Source organism: Pyxicephalus adspersus, chromosome 4, assembly GCF_032062135.1.
Source record: "Pyxicephalus adspersus chromosome 4, UCB_Pads_2.0, whole genome shotgun sequence".
Classification (NCBI taxonomy): Eukaryota; Metazoa; Chordata; class Amphibia; order Anura; family Pyxicephalidae; genus Pyxicephalus; species Pyxicephalus adspersus.
The window spans coordinates 51,781,831-51,789,915 of record NC_092861.1 but is presented as its reverse complement, the minus strand read 5'-3'; the positions used below and the strand labels follow the sequence as shown (position 1 = coordinate 51,789,915).

The following is an 8,085-nucleotide window of genomic DNA, read 5'->3' as shown; positions in this document are numbered from 1 at the left end:
TGCGTTTTTAACTATTATTTTAAAAATGTCAACTACCACTATGTATTAATTGCTTTAAATGTCTGTTTGTTAAAAATAACATCTTCACAGGAATCACGGTATTGGATATAGATTTATATCCTTGCTGCATCACTCAGTGCAAGAAGTGCAAAGAAGTGGACTTGACAAAAAGCATTATGAACAAATCCCTCAACTAGAAAATGTTGTGTCTGATAGAAAACTTTGCAAATTACTTTTTAAAGATGAGATTTTTAAAGTTTTGCTTATATTTTGCTTCCTGTTGTTTTTTCCTGTACCCCTCATCAACATGCTAGTGACATTTTAAAAACCACTTTTCTGTTTTCATTATATACCTTATTTTAGACACAGCAATGTCATTATTTGGTCTCTAAGCTTCTCTGTACATCACAGGCAGGTCATGGTTGGTACATACCTTAAGAAAATATCACAGATTCCTGGCCTCAGTGCTCCTCTCCCAGAGCCCACAGCCCTGATGCAAACAGTATGCTGACTTTAAAGAGAAGTAAAGAAAATTTTAAAATACTTTATGTACCTTAAACACCTAATAAGTTTATATATATTATACCTTACCAGTTCTCAGATGTGGTGATTACCTTACTTTTTCAGGCTAATATTTTCATTAAATACAAAACGAAATTTTACCCTTGCCACAAATGCAGTGTCCACGTAACTTTCTAATAGCTGAAGTTCAAACTGTCTTCTAGTAACCTTGCCCCTGTGTAATTAAGATAAAAATATTTGTTTGTAGTTCAAACCATAGCATTCTGGTAGACATTTGTGGCTGCCATCATAAAATACGGAAGAGTAAATTAGTACAACACAGATCTTACTGGGTGATAGAATGAAAATAAGCCCCCCTAAAAAAATGAAATGTGGGCACCAAGGTCTGGTAAGCCAAAATCTGAAATCAAAAATGTCTGCATACATTTTATTTACTGCAGCATTTCACTTTGATAAAGTCTGATAACACAAAAAAATAGGCTGTTTTGCAAGGCTGAATGTAAGTGACATTTTCTTTGGGGCTTTACTGGTGCACAAGTAGCTTGGATGGGAGCTTGCAAACTGCAGCGTGGTTATCCCAAGTAAATTCACTTCATTGCAGAAGAAAGCAAGTGTTTAAACTCATGACTTCTTATCACTGACAGTTACAATCAATTCAAATTCACTGCTCAAAATTGCTCTGAGGGACCTTTTGAATTTACTTTGCCAATTACCCATATACATGCCTTTGGCAATCTCTCATACAGGAGCTGCTCCCTGCACTAGATTCCAAGTGACTTTCTGTTATAGCAAGATGAGAACAAAGTCAGACAGCCTATTAAAAGATTGCAGATTCTTTTCTAGATTAGTTTGATATATCATTAAAAAGTTTTCTTTACTTGTTTCAGGTTACCGTTATTGCATATACTGACTCCTATAGATAATAGAAATCATTCCAGAGTTTTTAAACTGGAATAAAAAATCGAAACTACCAAACTGATGTTGGTATTCAGATTCTAGTGTTTTGATGTATTGGGTTACTGCACACGTGTAAAGCCGTTTTTATGTTTGGGTGATGTTATCTGTGACCTAGGAGGATACCCATTACTTCCTGTCCAAAGACACCCCTTATACCCCAACACACAAGGTTTTACTGAGTTAGGGATATACCCTTAATTGTAACACGTATATAAATTTAGCAGAGGTTGGAAACTTCTAAAACATAACCAAACCTTATGGCTGAATTTGACCTTGTCTTTATTTGCCATGCCATAAAAACATCAACTTACAGAACAGAAGGAAAAGTTAGGGAAAAAGAGTAAAGGCTGCCCCTGTGTATATTCTGCATTTTTAGACATTGCTAATTAGCAAACTCTCTGCTGCATACATCTGTCAGAGCTTTTCATCTATACGTTCATTAGTGTAATTCATTTTTCCATTACATTTTCTCAGTAATTAAAATTGTTCTGCAATGTAAACAAAAACACAGATTATTTTTACTGAGTAGTCAATATTATAAAGTAATATTAGTTCAGCTTCAATCAGTCCAATTCAGGTGAAATCTCATATCTAAGTTTACCTATTTCTAATATTTAGGAACAAAACAGTTGCTTCACCTAAAAAGAAATGACAAATATTCTGCTGAATAAATGGCTCACTTTATCATATTATAATATATAGGTTACATTTAGATTAAAATTTTTGAATAGTTGTATAATGGGGAAACAGTTCAATCAATACATACAGATTTCAACCTCCAAGATATAAAGGACAATACACTATGGTAAAGTGCCAGTTGTATTGGTGTTATATATGCTAGCTGTGTGCAGTTTTCAGCAATGTTTTTTGTTTTTTTAATATACTTCACACCATTTCTACATCTAGTTTCCCGTGCTTTTTTCACACCCTTGGTATTTTTTCTATGTTCCTGTAATAAACTGTCATAATTACTTAGATTTAACACTTTGGAAATAAAAGCTAACATTTCGAACCCTTTATATTTCATAAATATGTCAGGTTTAGAATAATGACATCTGGTCGATTGCAGTTTTTACTTTGCTTGCATTCATCTCGTTTATAATTTTGATGGACCAGTGGAGAACGAAATAGAACATGTTTTTCTGTACCTGTATATTATGTAACCAAACTTATGGAATTAAACTGCTTTTGAGATATATATATATATATATATATTTTTTTTTTTTTTTTCAAAAGTAAAATATTTCCTAAATGGTATATTTGTGGAATTTGTGGTTACCTCTCTGCAGCTGTGAACATGCAGATACATAGATATGCTTTGTACACTGCACTCCCATGTGTTGTGGCAAGGCAGCCTTTTCATGGTTTCCTAACACGTGGCAGTGCATAAAAAAAAAAGTTTTTTTTTTATACAATAAAGATTTACAAAAATATTTTTTTAGTAGTACATTTTTCTAAGTAATTTTTGCCATTCCTAAATACTTTACCATTTCTAAAAAAGATCTATCTTCATATAAAAAAGGTCCTGTTTGTACAATCTGCTTTTTAGCAAAGCATGACTTATATAATTTTATTTTATTATTTATTTACTGCTCCAATCATAACTGTTATATTTAAACAGTTATGTCCTTAATTACATACTGCCTCCCTACCATATGTTGGGTATTTCAGTTGTTCTTTTAGAACCTCCACTTTGAAATCTCAGTTCTCCTGCTGACACAGTATTTATTCACCACCATCATAATAATTGACCGACCCCTGGAAGGAAGGCAACAGTTTTAGCTTCTGCATAGTTTAGTTCCACATTTATCTTTTCGATTGGTCCAACATACTAGAACTAAATTTCTAAAAGAAATTTACCAGAAACATCAACATACCCATTACCACTACTAATGCCGGGGTCAAGCACATTAATGTGTTGTGGTGCTATTCATTTTAAATAGTACAACAAAGCCCTTCCAGATAACATGATTACAATGTACATCTGGTGCACTGTGCTGCATGACTTTAATTTACATGCAAAGATATGCGTTCCTGTCTAATTTTTTTAAAATGATATGTGTATTGTAGTGTTGGGCCTCCTGGTGTTCCATTTCATGTAGTTAGTAGTTAGTTAGTGTTCTCTAATTTTCTACTATACCACTGCCATTTGTAAATAACATCTTTATTTCCAGCACCTGGCACTATTACTATATGGTAAGGTTGCAAACAAACGGGAGATTTTTCATTACCTGTGATTATAATGTTTCTTTCATGAATTATAAGTACGTTTTTCTTTCTCCATTATTTGTACAGCCATATGGTAAATATACACTGAGGACAGAAAATAAAACATGTTATAAAAATAAATACATTTACTGTAATGAGATAAATCTTTTCTAATCAAGAGTAATTCAAATTTCGAGTCTTAGTTTAACAAGACTAGAAGCGGTTTATGGATGCTTTTAAAATGTGTCCTTATCTAGTTTGGAAATACAGAATGAAATCCTAATATTGTTTTCCCAACCCTGGTGAATTATTGTCACTCCATTTACTTTTCACATTAGCAGATATTGATATTGTCTCTACCTGGAGAAGATAAATATCTGCAATAAATAAGACTTATTGTGGTGACTAACTAAAGTCCTAATGCCTGGTATAATTAAATCACCTTGCTCCATGCCAAGCCACTTGTCACTGCTGATCTTTCATTCAGTTCAGAGCAGGATAATCTTTCTGCCATTGTATCAGTTCACGGATTAGTACATATATTTCTTTGACAGCTTCAGTCTCTTTCAACAAATATCAAGATGTTGTAAGTGTGCTTGACAAGTGAATTAAGAACATTAGTCATTTTGATCAGAAATACATTAATTAATTAGCCAGGTAAACACATTTCATTCTGACCATGTAATGAAATATATTGTCTCTGTATAAGTGAATCTCTCTCTATAATAGAAACAGCAGATCAGTAAACGTAATTCCCATTTAGGTCTTTTAGAAATTAAAAGATATGTAACTGCAGGGTCCATTCTTTGGTACTGTAGGCTGTAAGTCAGTTTACTATTCATCTTGGCCTAATAATGAGTTCTAACTTCAGTTATGTTAAGAAAGGTAATTATAAATGTTGGAAATATTTTAGAAGGTATTTTTTGGCTCAAACACCAATTACAACAAATCCTAAAATGTAACATATGATTCTGTACAACAGTATAAATAATACTGTATGTTTCTACATGGACAATTAGTGTACATGCAGACTGCACTAGAAAAGTATTATTTAAATATTTAAAAAACTGGCTTGAGTAACACTTAATAATGTTGGGTCATTTTTTTCAAACATTCCTGTTTATTATTATTATTATTATTATTATTATTACACAGTATTTATATAGCTCCGACATATTACGCAGAGCTTTACAAAGTCAATAGTCATGTCATGTTTAACAATTGTTTATATAATGCAGGTAATGGATCACCTCCCCACTTAACCTATTAACTGTATAATGTGCCGTTCGGGTTTATTGATTCTTCAACTTGTTAATGGAATGCAGGGAGGAAAGGTATGGGTAGTCTCACCATTGCTTTAAAATAATCCATGTATTTTTCTGTGACTTTACAATTTTTTTACATTTTTTTAATTTTTTACAATTTTAAGTATTTTTTTAGTAGTATGTTATGAATATAGCATCATGAGCTTGGTTTTCAGTAGACAAAAATGGTATTGGACAAGCAATTCTGAGCACTGAAACAGCATCCTTCATCCCTTTACAGTGTGTCTGTAGCCAAAATTTGTTTTAGATGTGGATATATTGGAGAGTACTTAAAAACCTTACTGAAACCTTACTTAGAAACCTTACTTACTTACTTAAAAAACCTTACAGAACCTTACTTAGAAACCTTACTATTTATTATAGATTTATTATATAATAGAAAATCCACAATTCAGAGTCACTAAAATGAGAAACAACATAGCAAACAATTAGGAGCTGGAATACTTGTCTAAGAAGCTATTTTACCATTCATTAAAAATATTGTAACTTACTTACCGCTGTTTCTGCAGGATCAGAACTAAAAGGAAATCTTTCAAATGGGACAAACAAAGCTAAAAAAATGATTATTTAAACTATTGCCCTACTCTAACTAATATGAAGATAAAAAAAAAGTTTTCACCAATACATATATGTTTCATTATCTTCTCCAACATAGATAATAAATAAATATTCGCCAACATCAGTTTTATTGGCTGTATTCGCATACCATTGGAAGGCACAAAATATTTAAGAGACACCTCACTACTGACAGTGAGGGTGAAGAATTAGTGTTTTGCATGAAGGTTAGATTTCAGCAACTATATATTTTTCTGGTATTATTTTAATATCAAGAATGTTTTATGTAACAGTCATATAAGTATCACTGAAATTTTTGTTACATGCATTTTGTAAAGATAGACACTAAATATTTCATGACAGATATACTTCAGCATGAAAATGAACCTCAAAAACTAATCTTAACTCTAACACCTAAGGTTAAATACCATTCCAAATATTTTAGTGCCAAAAGCTACTCATGTGAGGCCACTTGAAATGTAAATATATATATTTTTAAGAGGATAATCTGCAGTAAAAGATTAGAAAAGGGTTTGTTTAGCCTTAGAAAGTGTGGCCTATAAGTGACCTACATTAGATGTTTAAGTGTATTTGTAGAAGGATTTAGCTAAAGAGTCCTATAGCCAAGTAACGTCTCCCACATGCTAATGATATATTACTGTTATAAGAAGCAAAAAATGTACTAGAAGGGTCCTGTTAAATTTTGAGACTAAAAAAATGACCAATTCTTCTACAAAACTCAGATATATTTGGACACAATGGGCTTTGTTTATAAAACAGGGAATCTGCCATTCCCTCAAACATTCCCTAGTGAGAATCATTCAGGTCTACATGTTTCAATGGCATTGAATTGATTCCCACCAGGGAATGTCAGATTCCTTGTTTTATAAATAGAATGCAATGAGTATATTATATACTTTTCATGAAACTAAAGTATTAGCATTTTTATCTGGTTGAAATAAATGAGTATACAGGTCCTAAAAATTAGCCTATTTGCCAACCCTGGACAAACGCAAAAAGGTTTTTTTGGCAACAACAACAACAACAACTCATAATACATAACAAATCAGTAATTAGAAACAACTGGAAACACAGATCCAGATCATTACCATGTCGTCCCGGTAGGGGCACCAGACAATAGACTACTAACAGGAATACACAACATAGTCAAAATTTTATCTCATATACTGACACATGGTGTCGCAAACGTAGGTAAGTTACCCAGCGTGTTTCGCCTGATTTAGGCTTCTTCAGGGGTGCCGTAATGTTTTTAGCGAGGTTGAGCATGATTATTTAGCAGTATCTAGGTTAACAGTAAGTACAAAATATCAGAATAAAAGCAATATATCAGAATTCAATATGTATTCCTAGTTCACTGAATATACATATCTAAGATCTTTATGTCAAATCATATTCAAAAGTGTTTACTTGTACAATAATTCTAAGCAGGATAAGTGATTCATACATGTCATAAAACAATAATATGTAATCAAATTTTAATCATCATAACAGAGATATTCGTGGTTGTCATAAAAGAAGAGCAAAGAAAACTTACATATTCCTTCAGGATATATCGTATGTTGTGTGTAAAACATCTGAGGGGAACAGTATCCCGAATGAGTCAGAAGTGTGGGAAAAACATTTCCCTTAAGAAGGAGGGGGCTTTAGAATGAGCACCCAAAAAGAGGGCCCACAAAATGACCTACAATAATATAAGTATATATAAAAAACAACTGAGATGTAGTAAAAGAGGTTCTAAAGTATAGCTATTAGTTATTTTGCACAATAATGGAAGGTAAGTATATGGTGATAATGGGTAATAAATTGCTAACATCTTAAAAACTCCATCTTAGGATCATCATAGCAAAAAATATATATAATAAATAAGACTGTATGCATTAGATGTACCTTCAGGTCATATGGTAATAATGGGTAGTGAATTGCTAACATCTTAAGAACTCCATCTTGAAGATCATCATAAGAAAAAATATATATATATTCAATAAGATGCATTAAATGTACCTTCAGGCCCTGTAGTGTCAAAGCACAGAGACCGCAGCCACGTGTGTAGCCGTGTGTAGCTGGCGCGCTGCCGGGTGGAGAGGGAAACCTCCGGGAGTCGCCTCCATATAGGGTATGGGAGGCGGCGTTCCGGAAGTTTACCTCTGCCATGAGCGAGTCACTGACGTGAGGGAATGTCAGGACTGTGGGCGTTGCCTGGGATGGGGGTGTTCCCAATGGAATCCTCCCATCCAGAAGACGTCAACAGGGGAGGTGTCCCCAGATTCAGTCCGACTCAGTGCCCTGCTGGAGCCCATCAGATGATGCGCATCCAGGGCAAAGCGAGCTCATCCAACAGAACGGGCTCATGCGAGGACTCAAGCGGGAGGGACCCAGGAACCCTTTCCCCCCCACTTTATGCTGCATCGATGAAAAATCGATGCCCCCGTCCCCGCAAGTCAGCCTGTATTCGGGGGACACCCGGGGTAGTGTGAATGAAAGAGCTCTGATGGTGGAC

General features: G+C 33.8%; 1 long non-coding RNA gene across 1 annotated transcript; it reads right to left on the bottom strand.

The window, feature by feature from the left end:
- Positions 1 to 439: 439 nt before the first annotated feature.
- On the bottom strand, positions 440 to 7,671 carry LOC140330041 (uncharacterized). Its single transcript, XR_011920583.1, has 3 exons — positions 7,590 to 7,671; positions 3,711 to 3,792; positions 440 to 736 (listed from the first exon to the last, which is right to left on the bottom strand). It is a non-coding gene; the product is annotated as an uncharacterized lncRNA (long non-coding RNA).
- Between the last annotated feature and the right edge of the window lie 414 nt (positions 7,672 to 8,085).